General features: G+C 41.3%; 1 non-coding gene across 1 annotated transcript; it reads left to right on the top strand.

Moving 5' to 3' along the window:
- The first annotated feature begins 4,370 nt into the window (after window positions 1-4,370).
- LOC118760457 (small nucleolar RNA SNORA9) lies at window positions 4,371-4,502 on the top strand. The gene has a single exon (XR_004996798.2). It is a non-coding gene; the product is annotated as a small nucleolar RNA SNORA9 (small nucleolar RNA).
- Window positions 4,503-20,282: the final 15,780 nt, after the last annotated feature.

Below are 20,282 nucleotides of genomic sequence, written 5' to 3'. Positions count from 1 at the left end.
TATTCTATACCTCATAAGGATATCAGTCATATTGGATTGCCTCTCCTGGTCCCTGCTCCATCCATAATGACATAATTTCAACTCAGTCTCCTCTTTGAAAACTCCAAATACTTGTACGGTACAGAGGGTCAGGTCCGTATATGAATGTGGGGATTGGGTTTATAAAAAGAATTATCTTCTAAGTAGATCAAAGTATTTTAGTGATTTGGTTATTACAAGATGAGGAATTTTGGAACAACGGAGGCAGCTGGTAGGTAAATGTGAGCACTTGAGAGAGATGAGATGCTGTGTAATAGAGACGGACAGGTTATCTTGTGACAAATGCCTGGGATTTTCCACTGCTTGCACCCACCTGAGGTGTCTATCGTGGAAATTGGTCAAGGGACACATAGTGGAGATCAACCTGCTTTGAGTATATGGGTCTGCTGCAGTTTTAATGCCATTGACTTCAAAATCAGTCCAGGTTATGCCAAATTATGATTGCCTTGCCTGGGTCTGTCAGAAGCAAAAATGATCATCCTGCAGTAGACTTTGTCATTTTGAGAGGGGATGGTTGCTTTTGCAGCAGGAGTATTGTTCTGCGCCTATGAAGCCCTGATGGCTTCAATCTTCATAAAATAGTAAAATGTAAAAACACCAGCAGGGGAGACTTTATCATTTAAGTTAGCAGACCAATAACTTAAACTTTATCAAGACCACCAAAACAGAGATGAACATATTAATGTAATTAGTAACATGTTTTATTGTGCACTTAGATGAGATTCCATCTTCATGGTTTAAAGATGATAGCTCCATATTTTTTAAGAGAGAGACTCCTTTCAGTGGATGAGGGGGTGGTAAAGGATTTTCTAGTAATGAAGCTTGTGTTAACAGGTCCAATATTGGAAGGTGATAGTAACCATTTCCCTGATCCCTTGATTCTGAACCTTTTGTTTCATTGGGGCTCCTTTCTTTTTTCTTGTTCTTAAGCTCATAGGGCTTTTGAATTCTTGGAACTTCTGAGTTAAAGGAGTGCAGGGTGTAGAGACAATGGCAAGATCCTAATTTGTAAAGTAAATGTATATTCATTTTTATTGTCTGATCCAAGAAAGTCTCTATTTCTGAGGGACTTTAGAGAAAAGCAAGAAAGCCTCAGAAACAGTGTTGATTTTAAGCAAATTTCACAAATGTCTAATGAAAATGAGTTGATTATATTAGAAAATGTGTTGAAATAATGCTTTACAACCTAGAGGTATGCTGTACATCAACCATGTGTGCAGTGTACGGCAGACAAAGGTGACTTGCTTTGTAAGTTCACTTAGTTTTTCTTTGTATGGACTCCTATTGTTATGGATGTGGATTTTCTAGCGCTATTTATATAAGTAATAAATGTCCATCTCCTGGTAAGAAAAACCATTTTAAATAGTTGCTGGGCATGTTTGAGCAATATCAAATTGGATAGGATTTTCTTAACAAACAGATACCAGGGCTGGTGCCATGGCATAGTAGGCTATGACTCCTTGTGGCACTGGCATCACAGATGGTGCCAGTTTGTATCCTGGATACTCTGCCTTTGAACCAGCATCCATCCTGCTTATGTTCTGGGAAAGCAGCACAGTATGGCCTAGATTCTTGGGCCTCTGCACCCACATGGGAGACCCAAAAGAAGCTCCTGGCTCCTGGCTTTGGATCAGGTCAGCCCCACCTGTTGTGGTCAATTGGGGTGTAAACCAACAGATGGAAGATCTCTGTCTCTCCTTCTCTCTGTAAATCTGCCTTTAAAATAAAAAATTTAAAAAAATTTTAAACACACATACACACACATAACCAGATACCAAAAACAGACAGAGAAAGCAGGCTTTTCCCCCCGTTTAGTCTAATAGCCTCACCTCTATTTCACACAATTTGTGCTTTTCTTTCTATCCTAAGCTCTCTGATTCCAAGTTGTTCTGTATACTTTGGGGAAAAAACTCAAAAAAACCCATTTATTTGTTCATCCATCAAACTGACTTATATATGTTTTTGGGTTGTCTTTCAAATGACCTTTTTGATGGCTCCTTCATATATACTGGAATTTTTGATAAACATTGTCCATTTGCTTTCTATCAAAGTGAAAGCATTGTGAATTCCCCTTACTGTTGCCACTGGCTAGCAAGGCCTGAAAGTCCCTATGTCCCCACAGTATAGTGGGAAGTGCATTACTTAGAAACCTAGTCTTTGTAGTTAAAGATCTCAAAACTCAAAGTACTTTAAGAGTTCTGTTTGCTTTGAACATCTTCTTGTGGTACAACTCCAAGTAGCGTTGGCTGAACTTTCTGTTGAGTACATCTTAATCTTTTTCTTACATGTCTTCTTAATTGTAATGTATGGCATATACACAAGAAAGGGCATATAATAAGACTGCACAGCTTAATAAATTACTGTGAAATGAACACACAGGAATCATAACCAGGTCAAGAGTAGAGTATTTACAGTCTTCTAAAAAGCCCTTCTTACATTCCTTCCTTCCCCACAAAGCAGTCATTATCCTGATTTTTTACAGTATTCCATTCTGGGTGTTCTTTATATTCTGACCTCCTACGTCTGCAACCTTAAATATTCTAGTTTAGTTTTGCCTGATTTTGAGCTTTGTATAGATAAGATTATGTTATCATTTATATGCTTTTGTGTCTTACTCAGATTTTGTTGGTGAACTGTATTCATGTTAATGCCTATAGTCATAATTCATTTTTATTTAGTTTAACTTTTGTTATTCCATTGTATGGATATACTACAATTTACCCTTTTGTTCTTAATGGACTTGTGAACTGTTTATAACAGCAGACTACTATAAATAGTGCTGTTATGAACATTTTGTCACATGTCTCTTGTGCACACATTTTACTTTGTCTAAATGCAGAATGGAAATTTTCAAATTATATGTATTTGTTCAGTCCTAGTTGGCTTGGGTTGTGTTATGAAAATGATGAGAAAACCTAAGCATTACACAGGTTTTATTTTCTGATTTTATTTTCAAACTCCACTTGAAAGAAAATTTGGAGGCTGTATCACAACTGACACTGTGGGTTAAGTTGCTGTTTGGGATGCCCACAATTCACATCAGAGTACTGATTTGAATCTTGGTGGCTTTGCTGCCAATCCAGTTCAGACACCAATGTGTCTGGGAAATGGTAGATAAGGACACAAGTACTTGAGTCCCTGCCACGCACATGAGAGACCTCATTGGAATTCCTTGCTCCTGGATTTGGCTTGGCCCAGCCTTGGCTGTTGTCACCATTTGGGGAGTAAGTCAATCTATGGAAGATCAATGTTTCTCTCTCTCTCTCCCTCTCCCCTCCCCATCTTGCCTCTTCCCTATTCTCTCCTCCATTCCCATTTTCATTCCTTGTTACCTGTCTCTGCTTTTCTGTCTTCCAAATAGAAATATAGATATAACCTGATTTGAGATATATATATATATGTAATATATAACCTGGTTTGTTAAATTTTGTGTCAGACTTTTGTTCTGCACTTGAATAGATGTACATCGTGAATTTTGTAAGCAAGCTTTCTGACTGTGGGTTGTAGCTCAGAGGACACAAGAAGATGAATTCTTATGCCTCCTAGACATCTAAAATGGGAATTAGCAAACCAAAGCTCCACAGACAATTTTAAAGTTGTATTGGATCACAGTCAGGCCCATTACTTAAACAAAGTTGTAGTTGCTTTTGGACTGCAGTTCTAGAGCTGAGTTACTGTGGCAGGGACTGTGTAGCTCTTGAAGCGCAAAATATTTACCATCTGGCCAGATTCATTGTCACCAAGTTACTACCAGTAGAGTGGTTTCAAACAACACAAAGTTGTTATGGCACAATTCTGTAGGTTAGAAATATGTTACAGGGATTAAATACAAGGCATTGGCTGAGTTGGCCATCTTTTCTGGTAATTGCAGGGGAGAAGCTGTTCCCTGTGATTTCCCGCTTCTGGAGGACACTCACATTGGCTTATGACTGCTCCTCCATCTCCAAAGCCAGCAGATTTGCAACTCTGACTATTCTAACACAGCTATTGCTCCCTCTGGCCACTGCAGGGAATGCTTGTCTGAATTTAAGGACTGCTATAATTAGCTTAAGCTCACCGTCTGAAGTTCCTTACCTTAACTGCATTTCCATGCTCCCTGCCCCTTCCCTAGCCCACCACCCTTTTGGACATATTCACAGTTAAAGTGGTGTATCCACAGGCTCTAAGGGTTAGGATGTCAACATCTTTGGGTGCTATTATTCTGCCTAACACATCAGCCCTGTTTGGAAAATTTGCTGATTCCTGATCAAAAACATAACATTGAAGACCTGGTTGGAATGTAATGCTCTCTTATAGGAATATAGTTTCCTATTTAAGAACTTGGCGTTTCTCAGCAAGCCTCCAGCGTGCTGGGACCTGCTGTGGCCCAGTGCATTCCTGCAGCACTTGCCAGGGCAATTCAGAATGGTTTGAGGCCTTGCCCCGCTCTATCCAGAGCGAGGTTAGAGAACTTTCAGGTAATTGCCTGTTCTCAGGTGTGTTGCTGGGTGCACTGGCAGATGTGGCACACAGCGTTAAAACCAAGTTCTGATTCACGACGGCCAGTATTGAGGATCCAGAAAGCTCTCGGTTCCCTCCTTGGCTGTGAGGGGAGGCAGCTCCGACATCTGCAGCAGCTCTGCTTGAGTCACCACCCCAGCGCATGGCACAAGGTGCCATTCCTCGGGGCCCAGCAGTGACCATCAGGATGCCAGAGCTGAGAAAGACAGTTCCATGGAACCTGTGCATGGACAGGCCTCCGGGGTGTGTGCAAACCTCACAGTCCAGGGTGTAGACATTCAGGCCAAGCTCTGCTTGTGGTGACACACCTGGTGGGGTGTCTGTCTTAGGCCTTGTTTTGCCCAAGGGATGGCACTATGTCCTCTACGTGCAGAACCGACAAGCCTGTGCAGACTCAGGCCCTCTCATGGATGAAGAACAGGAAGATTTAATATTTAATAAAGATGGTTTTGAAAGTGTGAAAAAAAGAACTTGGTATTTCCGCAATCTCTAAGTCATGGCTATATAATTGACACTTCACCACTGTGGAGAAATTAAAATATGGAACAATTCCTTGATGATACTTTTGCAAAATTCTTTGCCTTGTATGACTTTCCTAATGGACTTAAATTTTCTTTTTTGTGTCAAATTCAGTCACATTCTCTCCCAACAGACCAGCGAATCCTTGCTCATCTTTTACTCTCCTGACAGGCATTAGCATTTTCCAGCTTGGCCAAAAATGACGTTACCAACATCACATTATAGCCTATTAATATGATTGCTGATATAAAGCAATCAAGAGCTACATTCTCCAAACTTACTGAACATATTAATAGTCTGTCAACCTGTCTATCTTCTAGAGCATTTCCTTAGAAAAATAAATATGTAGGAAGCTCTGTTTGTCTCTCCTTTCACTCTGTTTCAGCAATTTTATGTGATAGTCATTGTACTTCTTCCATTCTGAATTCCAGAATATGCCTGCCATTATGTTTGACCCTAACTGTAGTCCTTTATTTTCAGAGCTCAAATTGATATTTTGTCCACTTTTCTCTAGTCTTTTAGCACTTTAAGCTGAGAACTCATTCAACTCCTGCTAAGTGTTTGCTGAAAGCTCTTTTCTTTCCTCATGCTCTCAAGAAGCACGGTTTGAAGGGCTTGTGGGCTCACCTCCAATGGAGCTGTGTTTTTTTTTGCTTTTTTTTTTTTGCTTCCTTTCCCTCTTGCTTGAGGGGGTAGTTATAAATCCCAAAGGAAAATGAAGTTATTCTAATATTTTAAGCACCTATTTATGTATACAATAGGGATAGACAATTTATTCTACAGCAAGTTTTTGAAAGACACAAACCAGATTTCATGTTCTGTGTATGTTTTTACAGGCATCTTAAGTGAATTTTCAATTAAAATTCTATAAAACTTGAGTGGCTTGTTTGTTTTGGTGTTTTGGCTGTTTCGTAGTTCTTTGTATATTCTGGAGATTAGCCCTCTATCACCTGCGTAGTGCGCAAAGATCTTCTCCCATTCTGTGGGCTGCTTTTTTACTTTGTTGATTGTTTCCTTTGCTGTACAGAAGCTTCTTAGTTTGATGAGGTCCCATTTGTTTATTCTGGTCTTGATTTCTATTGCTTTTGGAGTCCTTTTTAGGAAGTAGGGACCTACCCCTAGATCTTGCAGAGTATTTCCAACATTTTCTTACAAAAGTTTGAAGGTTTCTGGATGTAGGTTTAGATCTTTTATCCATTTAGATTTGATCTTGGTGTATGGTGAGAGATGTGGGTCTTTTTGTTTCTGCAGGCTATCAACCAGTTGTCCCAACAGCATTTGTTGAACAAACCTTCCCATTTGCCTGGATTATCGTTTGTCTTTTTGTCAAAGATTATTTGGCTGTATCTGTGTGGGTTCCCGTCTGGTGTTTCTATTCTGCTCCATTGATCTTCCTCTCTACCTTTGTGCCAGCACCAGGCTGTTTTGATAACCACTGCCCTATAGTATGTCCAGAGGTCTGGAACTGTGATTCCCCCTGCTAACTTCCTGTTCTTCAGGATGGTTCTGGCTATTCGTGGTTTTTTGTGTTTCCAGATGAACCTTTGGATCATTGTTTCCAGTTCCATGAAGAATGTTTTGGGCAATTTGATTGGAATTGCGTTGAATGTAAAAAGAAATGGGCACGGGAAATGGGCAGACACTTCACAAAGGAACAAACCCAAATGGCAAATAAACATATGAAAAAATGCTCAAGTTCCCTGGCAATAAGGGAAATCCAAATTAAAACATCAATGAGGTACCACCTAACGCCAGTAAGACTGGCCCACATGAATAAAAGCACCAACAACACTTGTTGGCGAGGCTGCGGGGAAAAGGGAACCCTACTCCACTGCTGGTGGGGCTGCAGGCTGGTACAGCCTCTATGGAAATCAGTATGGAGAACATTCAAACAACTCAAATTCAACATACCGTATGATCCAGCAATAGCACTCCTAGGAATATATCCAGAACACTTGTTCTATGAGAAACCAACATGCACTCCTATGTTCATAGCAGCACAATCAGTAATTGCAAAAACATGGAAGCAGCCAAAATGCCCATCAGCAGAGGATTGGATAAGAAAGCTATGGTTCATCTACTCCATGGAATACTACTCACTATTAAAAAAAACAAAATGCAGTTCTTTGTGGCCAAATGGGCCAAACTGGAAACCATAATGCTAAGGGAAATGAGCCAATCCCAAAAGGTTAAATACCACATGTTTGCCTTAATTTAAGATGATATGATCTTATGTATAACATGTTATGTTATGTATGTTATATGTTGTGCATAAACTAAAATTGAAATGTCAATGAGGTGATCACAGAAGGTGGTTAAGAACTCGCATTTACTTTTAACATATTGGTTACTCATTACTATGTCAATTAATTCCATAATGATGCAAATTTTTGCTGATGGTATGTTGGAGCTTTTAATTGATCGGGATGATACTCTGCTGGCTCTGTCTTCAGACCAGAGAGGGTATACCTAAGAAGCCGTTGAACTTGACTAGACAGTAAGATTCTGGACTCTATGTTTGGTATATGCTTGCAATGGGGGAATCTCAACTGAACTTGAACTGTGGTTATGCAACAAGGTGGAGGAATCCACCATGGTGGGAGGGTTTGGGGAGGGGTGGGGAGAATCCAAGTACCTATGAAACTGTGTCACATAATACAATGTAATTAATGAATTAAAAATAATAAATAAAAAACTCTATAAAACATAAATTTTTTTCCTACCATTATATACAGTTACATAGACATATCTTGAACTTAATTGTTTAAATATATGTAATGTAAAAATTTCTTAATGCAAATTCCATACTGTGATGGAATCTTGTTCTCCTTCACGACAACCCAAAAAACATGTTTAACCTAGAAATCTCAACCCCAGGAGAAGCCACTTGTGTGGAGCCAAAAGACATACTTCCAGGCTCATTTTAGTTTTAATATTTTGGCTATAAGTGGAGAAGGCACACATATTAGGTCTGAACATGACCTGAGACTGGGGGTCTGAACTTGAGACTGGAATTGGAGGGGGTTCAGCTGAGGCGCTGTTCCTTTAAATGGCTGGGCCCAGGCCAAAGGGCCATCACCACACAAAATGGCAAGTTGCTGTGGCAGAGAGAAAAGGGACTGTGGCACAGCATGCAGTTACTCCTGAAGCTTATACTCGAAGTGCTGCGCACCCCTTCTGTCCACAGCCTGCCAAGTAAAGTAAATCCCATGGCCAGCCATGCCAGGGATGCAGTTTTGAACTGAATTTGAATGAGGATTATCTTGTCATTTGAATAAAGCCCTTCTCCTGTCCATGGTCCTTGGGACCCTCCACAATCTGGCCTTTATTTGTCACTTCAGTTGCATCTCTGCCCTTTGTGGCCTCACTTGGGTTTAGGCATGCTCACCTTTTCCAAAGCACATAAAACACCCTATGCTCTTTTCTGACAGAGGGTCTTCCCACTTTCTTTCCCTGCTCCCTAGAATGTCTTTCCCTGTCCCTTTTCTTCTTTAGCTTTCACATAATTCCATCCCACCCATCTGGGTTCAGCTTCAATATCATTTGTATGTGAAACTCCCCCCTGCCAGCTACTCATTCTAAACTAATACTGAGCTACCCATAGCTTATTTTTTTCTTATGGTACCCACCTGTTTTATTTTTAGCACTAAGCATGCACTGTAACTATTATTTATTTGCTGATTGTTTGATTCAGTCCAAAGAGAAGTGCCATATGGGCATCAAACTTGTCCATCATATTCACTGCTAAATCCTTAGCACCTTGTACACATTAAGTGTTTAATATGTGCTTATTACTAGGGTTAGTGTTGTGGTGTAACATATCAGGCTTCCACCTGCAATGCCAGCATCCTATATCAGCAATGGTTCAATGCCTGGATGCTCCACTTTTGATCCAACTCCCTACTAAAGCATCTGGAAAAACAGAAGAGGATGAACTGAGTCCTTGGGCCCCTGACCCCACACGGGAGACCTGGATGAAGCTCCTGGCTACTGGCTTTGGCCTGGCCCAGCCCCAGTCATTGTAGCCATTTGGGGAGTGAACCAGTGATGAAAAATCTCTTTTTCTCTGTGTATGTGTTTGTGTGTGCGTGTCCTTCTGTGCCTCTGCCTTTCAAATAAAATGCATGCTTATTGAATGAACAAGTTCAAGTATATACCAGAAAGGAGATAGTAATATAACAAATGCTGATTACCCATTACTGAGCTTTTTCAATGTTCAACATGTGACCAATCTTGTTTCATCTCAATTCCCACCATCTTCTCCCTTTCTGAGTTGTTTTAAAGCAACCCGAAACGTCATCAATTTACCTATGAATAAGATATATTTTAGTGTGTATCACTATAAGACAAAGATTCCTTAAAAGTGATCAAAATATCACGATCACATCTTCAGATACTAACAGTGTGAACACAAAGCATGCTTGAATAGCACAAGCTGCCTCAGAAGAAACTGAGAGCCTTGCTCATTGGCAGATGTTTATTGAGTTGCTACTATGTGCCAGGTGCAGGTACTGTAGGGACACAAGCTCCTGGTACTGATGTTATGTGGAAGGAGTCACAGTCAGCAGTGTGAGTTGGGGCCTCCTTCCCCACAAATTTCCCCTATGTGGTCTCCATCTAAGTCAGCTAAGCTGTTGTAACGGGACTTTCTGAGGTCTTAGGGCACTTGTCCTTCTTAATGCTATGGGTTCTTATTTTAATGTGATTTTTTTTTTTTTTTTTTTTTGCTTTCCTATGAGCCAATCTCTTATTTATGTTGCTGTTTCTATGAAAAGCATTTTCTCTTACTTTTCCTTGAGGAAATGGATCTGGATTTTTCTTAACTTCTCTATTTTTTCAACAAGCCACAAAGAGCAAGAAGACCAGGGTTGTTCTTCGCCCAGATAGCATTCTGTGTGAAATAGAAGTCAGACCTAGCTCCAGACACGTTTGCCTGTATCAAGGTGTTGGGCTTGGGGTATAGAAGACAGAGTTGGATTTCAGGTCCTACTTGCCCTCTTAAGCAGCTACTCAGTGTTGCATGTAAAGCATCCCATACACCTGCTGATGAATGTGGCAAAGTTACAGGTGACCATCTGGTCAGTGATCTCCTGACTGTCCTAGGTCTATACCTCTTAGGCTGCCTGCCCCCAAGTACAAGTAATTCATAAAAAATCACTAAAATGCAAAGGTGAGAAATTGACATGTGATTTGTGACAGAAAGCTGCTACTTATTTGTCGAAATCCAACTGCATGTGCGGGACGGTGAGTGGGATGGTAGTGTCATGAATATAAACCATGGTATTTTATGAAGATTGCGATTCTACTGACAGCCAACTATATGAATTATTTCATAGAAGGGTGGCATGCCTGTCTCAGATGCATTTCTAAAATATATATATAATAAATCCAAGACTTAAATTCACTTCCTGTCAAGAAGTATATGTCATTATAATCTTTGTTGTCATGGAAAACTGAGGGATCTTCAAAAAGTTCATGAAAAATGCATATTATTTTTAAAAACTATGCATAGATTTCAACATTTTTTTGCACTGAAATAAACTTTTAAAAAGATTTATCCATTTTTATTGGAAAAGCAGATCCACAGAGAGATGGAGAGAGAGATAAAGGTCCTCCGTCTACTGGTCCACCCCCCCCCCAAGTGACCACAATGGCCAGAACTGAGCCAATCTGAAGCCAGGAACCAGGATCTTCTTCCATGTCTCATGTGTGGGCACAGGATCCCAAGGCCCTGGGCCATCCTCTACTGCCCTCACAGGCCACAAGCAGGGAGCCAGAAGGGAAGTGGAGCAACCGGAACACAAACCAGAGCCCATATGAGATCCCGGTTGTGCTAGGTGAGGATTTAGTCACTAGGCCATTGTGCCAAATCCAAAGTTAACTTTTAATTTTTTTTCATGATCTTTTTTGAGGCATTTTGTGTATGGGATTTTTCAGACCTATAAGGTAATCTAAGTAGCTTGACAAATGTATGGATATGATATATTTATCCTGCCTCCGATTTTCTCTCCAGATTTTCCTAAGTGGAGGAAAAACCCATTGCCAAGAGTAAAACTCCTCAGACACATTGTGTTAATACACTTCGAACTTGAGAAAGTCAGGTTGGTTTCTTTAAACAAGGAAAGAAAAACCATATAGTAATTCTGTGTGTCCAAAGAATTAGCTGAATTTCTGGACTTCAGTTTCCAGTGGCATAAAATGTTCATACCAGACATGTGGAGGAATATCGTAGATTATCTTGCTATATATGTGGCTGAGTAGTTTGGTGGCATGATCTCTGATATTGCAACCACTAGTCATGTGGGGCAGATGTGTGCATGAGATGTAGCTGGTTTGACCTGAGATATACTGTGAGAGTCCAGTGCACACTAGAGTTCAAAGAGTATGAAAACAGTATCTAAAATGTCTAGCAATTTAGCATTGATCACCTTCAAATGATGATTTGTGAGCTATATTAGGGTTAAATAAGTGAATCAGAATAATTTTATTTCTTTTTACTTTTTATGACATGGTTATAGTAGAACATACAAAATTATGTATGTGGCTTACATCATATTTGTTTTTGGATAGTGTTATTTTAGATAATAGCCATGCCGGAATGATGCCAATATGTCTGGCAAATGTGACAACCAAAAGCTTCTTTTTTTTATGATTTACTTATTTTCTTTGGAAAGACAGATTTACAGAGAGGAGAGACAGAAAGATCTCCCATCTGCTGATTCACTCCTCAAATGGCCACAATGGCTGGAGCTGAGCCAATCCAAAGCTGGAAGCCTGGAGCTTCTTCTGGGTCTCCCAGATGAGTGCAGGGTCCCAAGGCTTTGGGCCATCTTCCACTGCTTTCCCAGGCCACAAGCAGGGAGCTGGATTGGAAGTGGAGTATCCAGGACACAAACTGATGCCAATATAGGATGTAACACTTGAAGGTGAAGGATTAGCCAGTTGAGCCATTGTACTGACCCTGACAAAAAAGCCCATCCCCTCACAGTTTGTGGTAATCTCCTTGTGACATATCACATTATCTGAGATGTTCAGTTGGAAGAATTGCAAGATTCAGTGTTACTCCAAGCATGTGGTTGTGTTTTATATGGGACTTTTGGACAGAAAAACAAAATGAACTGGCAAACGAATTTGAAAATGCTGGCAAATATTTAGTAGAATTCTGGTCAGACTATTTCCTTGCAAATCCGTTTTCTTTTCCACACTACTTGAGGGAGTACAGATTCCTTTTATCAGAGCCTGTAAGGTGTAAATGTCTTTTTAATAAAACTGCTGAGATTCCTGAATGATGCACATGTGCTTTTACATCCAGTTCCTCTGCCACATTTCAACAATTATTTAATGTTCCATGGATAACAAGTGCTTTATTTACATAAACTCTATTTCTTACTATGCTCTTGCAAGGTATTTTTGCAGGATGTTTTTGTTCCGTTTCAAAAACAAAAGAAAATGTGGTTCAAATCTTTATGCAACTTGCCCAAGGCCTTAAGACTGGGATTTGAGAACAAGTCTGTCTGACTCCAAGCTCTGAAGTTCTGCTCCCTAGAACTCATGCCTTTGTTTTTCAAAGATGTAGCAAGAATTTTTTCTGGAGTCATAAAGTTCTTTAAACTAAAAGCACAGGTGTGTTGTAATGATTATGTTGTATTCTAGACTCTGAAAGGTCATCAAAGTAGAAAAGTCAGCCTTTGAGTAGAAAAAGTTCAGGAGAAACTCAGTGAAAACTGAGAGAAAAGGAATAAGGGGAACAGGACTGTAAGTGAAAAACAGCACTCTCCTTAAATTGGTCCTGAGACCCTGGGTGGATCATTTAATTTGTTCAAATTGCACTGCCCTTACTTGAAAGGCAGAACCAAATTGGATACATTTTGTTTTGTCAATGCAAAATATTCTGGCAATAAGATACTGTGAATAGTTTCAGATTGCCCTTGTTTTTAATATAGGATGATAGTTCCTCTTAACTGTGTGATTACTGATTTCAGTTTTTTTTTTTTTTTTGATTTTTGTATATCTCTTTTTAAAAAACAAATCCTTTTTTGACAGAGAGAGATGGGGGAAATAGAGAGGAGATAAGACATAAAGACAGACAGACAGTGATAGAGACACACTGTGGGATTCTTTCATTTTCTGATTTGATCTCCAAATGCCTACAACAACCAGGGCAGGGCTGGGTCAAAGCCGGGAGCTTAGAACTCAGTGTGGATTTCCCGTGCGAGTGGCAGGAATCCAAGTACAGTACTGGAGCCATCATCTCCTTGCTTTCCAGGCTGCTCATTAGCAGGACAGTGTGTTAGAAGTAGAGTAACTAGGACTCCAAGCAGACACTCCCACCTGAGATGGTGGTGTCCCATGTGATGACTTCAGTGTGGCACTAAATTTCTACCTGTTTATGTTTATTTCAAAGAGAACAAGCCAAAACTGTATCATCTAGAATGGCCATAAGATAAAATGAATTTGATCACTCTGTAGTACTAATGCTAGGAACTCAATAGCCAAAAATTAATGTTCTTTGGCTACAAAGGAGTTAAAGGTCATTCTTGCCCATGAATAGAAATTTTTTATTTATAAATCTATACCTGCTTTATTAGTTTCAAATGTGTAGACTATACATTTTTATAATGTGCATTAAAATATCTGCATTAGACACATCTCATGTTATCGGATGGGAAAACTAAATACTACAATAATATTGGTTCTACCAGCTTAATTAGCACTTGTATAATAAAAATTTTTACTGGACATTGTTGATAATGTAATATAACTACTTTGTATTTTTTGAAAATAAATAACTGAATAAATGGAAGATAATTCTGAGATAAGGGTGTCAAGTACAAATTTGATCTTTAAGGAAATTTTCTATCTTTCTATCTGGGCTCTAGCTCCTTGCCCTGTTTCTGTATCTTTTGTCATATGACTTGGCAGATTGTTTAAAGACCTCTTTTAAAATATTTATTTTATTTATTTGATGGTGATTACAGGGTTGACCAGGGTGGGAAGGATTTAGAGTCAGGGAAAAGTGGGTGAAATCACTGTTTCCTAATTCTCTATTTCTTGTCTCTGGGGGAAGGGGAGAGATAAAGGGGGAGCCACACCCAGCCTCCCAAATGTCCCACTACCCAAGGATGGGAAACTGCTACCCAGTATCAACCCAGGGTCCTGCTATAGGGCATGTTCTGAGGGTTCTGACCAGGTGGTTTGGATAGTTCTGAAATTCTGTCAGTTTCACCAATCCAAGGGTGAAGTAACCCTCCCAATGTCCATTGGCTACCATAGTTGACCTCAAGTCTCCATCCACCTAGATTTAGGCTATCATTGTTTGCTGGGGCAGTTGTCCAATTTGCTCTGGTCTCCTTCCTCTGCTCTGGTACCAAATGGGCTGCCATATTCTCCATGTGCATCAGGGTCTGTATCTGCTACTAAGCCTTTTTCACTCACTGGCAGAACCAAAGACCAGGGCCAGGTGATGTGTCTCAATAGATCCCCCATCCCTGGGCTCACGAACCCAGCACTCATTGCTCAGGTGGGCCCCAAGACTGGGGCAGGCAACCTGATCCCCTCTGGATCTCCACCCTCGGGGTTCGTGAATCTGGCATCCGCCTTGCAGGCAGGCCCCAGGCCCCAGGCCAGGCAACCTGAGCTCTGCCAGATCCTCTGCCCCCTGTGACTCAAGAACCCAGCATTCACTGACCCTGGGCTGGCATGGCTTGTCTCACCTCAGCATCTACTATCACTTTGCCCCAGTGTGAACTGGCTGATGTTGCAGCCTGACCTGGCCGCTCCTGCCCCCTGTCCTGGTTCTCAGATCTGCCAGTGAATGTTATAAACTGGCCAAGCCTGGTCTGTCCCCAGACCTGAGCCACATATATGCTGTCAGGTACTGTAACCTGACATGGTTAGGGTTGTTGCTTGACTTGGTTCTTGTGTTCACCTGCATGGACTGCATCCTACAAAGGAGTTGCCCAAGTTCCTCTGTCAGATCTCCTCCCGGTGGCATATGTCACGCACACCCAGTGAGTCCTTAGTCCAGGTTGGCTTTGTCCTCCTCTTGTCCTGGCAAGAACAGTGGCCTTGCTCAACCAGTCCACACCCATTCTGGTTCTTACTGTTGGGTGTTTCAGCCTAGCCACAGCGTTTAGAGGTCTCTTAGCCATATTAACTTGCTTTGGTCAAGGAATGCCAGCAGATCTCCTGGGTTTCCACTTGTTCTCTTGTACCTTTGTCACTGATGTAGCAAAATCCACCCTATTGGCCTTCTGGTTAAACAGGAGGTAGACATGGACAGTATAGCCAATTCAGAGGAGTCATAGACCTATTGTAACAAATTTATGTCCTATGACAATGCAGCCTGAATCAAAGTCTTCCAGACAATTTGGGCTGTGTGCAAATGATGAAGTATATTATAATAAATGGTTTGTTGCTTCAAGCCACTGAATTTTGGGGTGGTATGTTATGCAGCAGTAGCTAATTAGTTGATGTGGCCCAGTAGCATAGGGAAAGTCTAATATAATTTTGAAGACAGTACAGGATGCATACAGCATTCAAATCTGAGTCTATCTTATTCCAAAGACTAAACCTTGCTCTTTAGAAGAAGTTCATTCAAGGTTGGTGTCAAAGGCTATATATGCTAGGCAGCTCTTTGTCACTGTAACAAAATGCCTGTAGCAGGCAACTTGTGAAGAAAATAAGTATATTTAGCTCACAGTTTTGGACATTCAAGAGTATGGTACTGGGATTAGCTCAACTCTGTGGAGGGTCCTCTCGGTTGGCCTCATGGCAGTGATGGGAGTGCATACAGGAGCAAGAGATTGCATTTCACAACAGGAATCCAGAGAGAGTTGGGTGGGGCCCCTCACTCAGTGAGCAACTCCCTTAGGGAAAGTGTAGAGGGATTTCCCTAAAACTACCTTAATCTGTTCTAAGAACGGCACCCCTCCCCTCTCCACCGTGACCCAGGGACTTCTTATCAGTCCTTAACTCTTAAACATCCTGTCCTACCTAACCTTCCAACCCTGGAAACCAGGCCTCCACCACATGGAGCCTTGAGGGTAAACCATATGCCAACTATAGCACTGTAATACAATCTCTGTGTGTTGTGCACAGGATACTCCTGTTGCTAAGGGATGATATCCAAAGACTGCTTTGGTTTGGTGACCCATAATCTGAATGCCTTTGCTGAGAAAGAAAGGTAGAGGAAAAATCAGTCCAGGACCAAAAGCCGATTATTTACCTTATGAGAAATTCAGTCCAAGGCATGTGGGACACAAGTAATTTTCTTTGTCATGGAACTGCCACTTCCTTCTTTCCATAGTGGACAGTGAATGTATCCCCAGAAAACACCCCCCTCGAGGCTGTCTTCTCCAGAGGTCCTGAGGGTATTTTTGAAAACTCTAGGCCTAGTGGGACAGGAGAAGGCACAATGTCTTGGACCTTAATTCCTGACTTAGGAGAGCATAGCTTTTCAGGAATCTTTCAGGAAGAGTTCATTGTCAACTTCTCAACAACTGGTAATGACTCTTGGCTCCCATGCTACGTGTTTCTGTGGCTCTGTAGCTGTATTTCAGTTTCTTCCAGTATCTCGTAAAACTAACAGCTAATAAACTCCAATTGGCACCTGAAGGAAGGGGTGCTCGCCTATGACTGTAATATACTGGGCTCCACAGCACTTCAAAGGCCAGCCGACTCCTCCTGTCTACCATGGCCCAGTTTTTATCCATAGGTGAAGATTAACCATGTGTGCTCTGGGAAAATCTGGTCTGAGTTTGCCTGAAAGTGTTTCGTATCCCTTTAAATCAACTGTTGGATGTGACAGGCTGCTAACAGAGGCTCATTTGTCAGCAGGGAAAGGGCATGTTCTTGGTTTCCATTGGAGCCTTTTTGTTTCCTCACGTCCTCCCTGCGCGACCTTGTGCTTCCGAATTTATTGCTTCCACAAGATGAAGCATGCATGTGCAGGAGAGAAGCCTGATCATTTTCAGTTTAATGACAGGACAAAACTAAATTTGAGATTTATTAGGTGCATGACTCCTGAGACTTGAAAATAGTTTGTTCGTGGCAAAGGCTGGGTGTCAGATGCACAGTAACAGAGCAATGTGACATAAATTGTTATGAAATTTCAACTGGAAAAATTCTTTTCTATGTATCCAGAACCTTCCCCTGTGAACCTGTCTTTGCTGCTGTCGCTTTATTTTCTGATCTCAACATTTGGATTCTTAGATAATATCTTGTAGAAATGCACAGGCTTTTTTTTAAACAGGCTGTTGTAAAATATCAGTTTCTTCTTTCACCACATCTCAGAAATGTGGAGAGTGATGCTGAATCCTGACAATGGGAGTGCAGTACTTACTGACAGAGTAAAATTAGATCCAAAATGCTATGTGACAGATGTCACATTGTGGTGATGGCATATACTTAACCATTTTGTGGTGAATTTTTTTTCTAAGCTTAAACCATCTTTCTCATTCCTCTTGAGAGAAAACATGTTTCTCAAGCTTTCAAAGAGGTAAAACAAACAAACAGATGTAGACCTCATGAGAACACATCCAACTGTAACCTAGTGATTATTTTTTAAAAGGCAAGGAAAGACTTCCAGTCTCTTTAATGAGATTTTTACAACAAGCCTAGAGGGAACTAAACACTCCAGGTTTACTGAATCTGTCGTTTGGAGGAGACACTTCTTATTGTTCACACTTTGTCTAAAAGCAGGGCACATCTGGCCAATGGCAACTTACCACAGTTGTCCCCCACAAAGTCTTGTTCTCACAAATTCTTGAGCTGCACACCTTCAGTGCCGACTGCAAACGAAGATCCAGAAAACACAAGTGGCTTGGGAGAGAATCCTAGAGACAGGAGCAGAGCACACTTCCACAAATGGTTGTCTTTGGCTCTTTTCCTGGCAGAGATGAGGACTCTGGGTAGAAGCACAAGGGTCCCTCTGATTTTGACTAAAGTCTGGCAGGGGACGTTTGGTGCTTTCACATGTCACTTTGATGCTGGCTCTGGCCTATGGCTGCTTGTGATGCAGTTCTTCCATGTGGCTCACTGACCAGCAGGCAGCAGGATTTTGTCACTGCACTGTGGTGGTTGAGCCACTAGAAGTGGGTGCTGAGCCCCTACCTGCTCAGCATGTGTTTTTCTTTCAAGTTGCCAGATACTCCATCCTGGTGCCCAAGTTGCATCATGCAAGTATGATGTTCAGGCCAAATGAATCTATGAGAAGAGAGAGTTTAGGGTCAGCATGAGCCATCAGACTTTTCATAGCATTAGTATCCAGAGCAGAACTCCCAACTCCTGAGTGAAAAAGTCCTCCAAGAGGCAAAAAGCTCTTGTAGGGTTCTGGGAGATGAAGACCGACCCTGAGGCTTCTCTCCAATAATTACATGCAAAACCAGGAGCTTATGAGCAGTAACATGCACACTTTAGCAAAAAGCGGAAGTGGAAATTACAAACAGAAAAAAGAAAACCACCGCAATTAATATTAGGAGTCTTAAAAAGGTCATGACACATTTGCATTTGGAAAAAACTGTGGATATCAAAAATGTTTTGCACAAAAATAAACTTGATGTGGAGATGAGGGGAGAGAGATCTATTTGTGGATTCACTTCTCAAATGCCTGCAACATCCAAGTCAGGGCCAGGCTGAAGCTGGGAGCTGGCAACTCAATATATGGGTGGCAGGAACCCAATCACTGGAGCTCTTGCTGCTGCTTTCCAGGATCCACATTAATAGGACGCTGGTATGGGAGCCAAAGCTGGGACTCACTAAGCCACTCTGATTTGGAATACGGGTATGTTTTAATCACTCATCTGAGCATTCACTCCTAGGCTTAACTTGTAATTCCAAGTTTAGGAACTTTAAATAAATTTTATTTTTCACTTTAGTAGAAAGGGAAAAAGAAAGGTGTGGTTGGGAGAGACAGAAAGAGAGAGACTGAGAGAGACTGAGATTTGTTTTCCTTTACTGGCTCGTTCTTCAAATGCCTGCAGTATCAAGGGTGGACCAAAATAAGGCCAGGAACTTGGAACTCGGTCATGTGGCAGGGACCCAAGAACTCTGACTAGCATCTGCTGCCTTCTCGGGTGTATTAGCAGGATATTTGATCAGAAGTAAAGTAGCTGGCATTACTAACCAGGCACTCAGATAGGTGATGGGAACTACTACCCAAGCCTCTGTGCCCAGTACCCAGCACCCGTGAAATTTTTGGAGCCTCCTTGTACATCCTTGACCAGAGGTATGTAGATACCTAATAGAGACTCCATGGGCAAGTCTTTTTACTTCTCTAAGTCTCAGTTTACTTATATGTAAAATGGAATATACTGACCCTGTGAGGTGATTGGAGGAATTAAAATGCTTGTTTGTCAAGCTCATCACATTGGCACAATTCAGCATGTGAAGTACACTATGTAGCTCAGCAAAGTATAAAGGCACATGTCCAAATGCAAGTTAAGAGTAGTGACTTTAAAGGATAAAGTAAGAATGGAATATGGTCTGAATACAGAGAGGAGGAGAGACGGAGAGGAAGATCTTCCATCCACTGATTCACTCCCCAAGTGGCCACAACGGCTGGAGCTGAGCTGATCTGAAGCCAGGAGCCAGGAGCTGCTTCCAGGTCTCCCACATGGGTGCAGACCCAAGGCCTTGGGCCATCCTCAACTGCCTTCCCAGGCCACAAGCAGAGAGCTGAATGGGAAGTGGGGTGGCTGGGACACGAACCAGTGCCTATATGGGATATTGGTGCATGTAAGATAAGAATGTTAGCCGCTAGGCTACTGAGCTGGGCCCAATGCAGGCTGTAGTTTTAGCAAAATTTTCACAAAAATGCTTATATATTCAAACTTATCAGTACATTTCAGTCCTCTGAATAACTCATAGAAAAGCTTATTTCTTAACCAAGCTGGATCAGTGAGGCATGAGTCTGGGAGAATTCAGTGCTGTGAGTCAGATGAAAAACATGGCAAACTCATGGGGGGCGGGGAAGGTCTCTGAAGCTGGACCTTTTGCTTTCTTAATAGTCATACAAACACAGTAAACCAAGACTGTTTTAGGTAGAAATTCTAACAAATACTTAAAATGAAAATGTGAGAAGCAGAGTTCCTAATGAACACCCTACATTGAATCCAAAACATGACAATTGCCGCCTGCCATTATTGGTGCAATTGTGCGTTTCTAAAAGAGGCTGAGAACAAGTGAGTGGATCACGTGTAGAACTACTCTAAATAATATGGTTT

This window comes from Ochotona princeps, chromosome X (genome assembly GCF_030435755.1).
Source record: "Ochotona princeps isolate mOchPri1 chromosome X, mOchPri1.hap1, whole genome shotgun sequence".
NCBI lineage: Eukaryota > Metazoa > Chordata > Mammalia > Lagomorpha > Ochotonidae > Ochotona > Ochotona princeps.
Note: the sequence above shows the minus strand (reverse complement) of the source record. Positions and strands in the feature narration are given on the sequence as shown.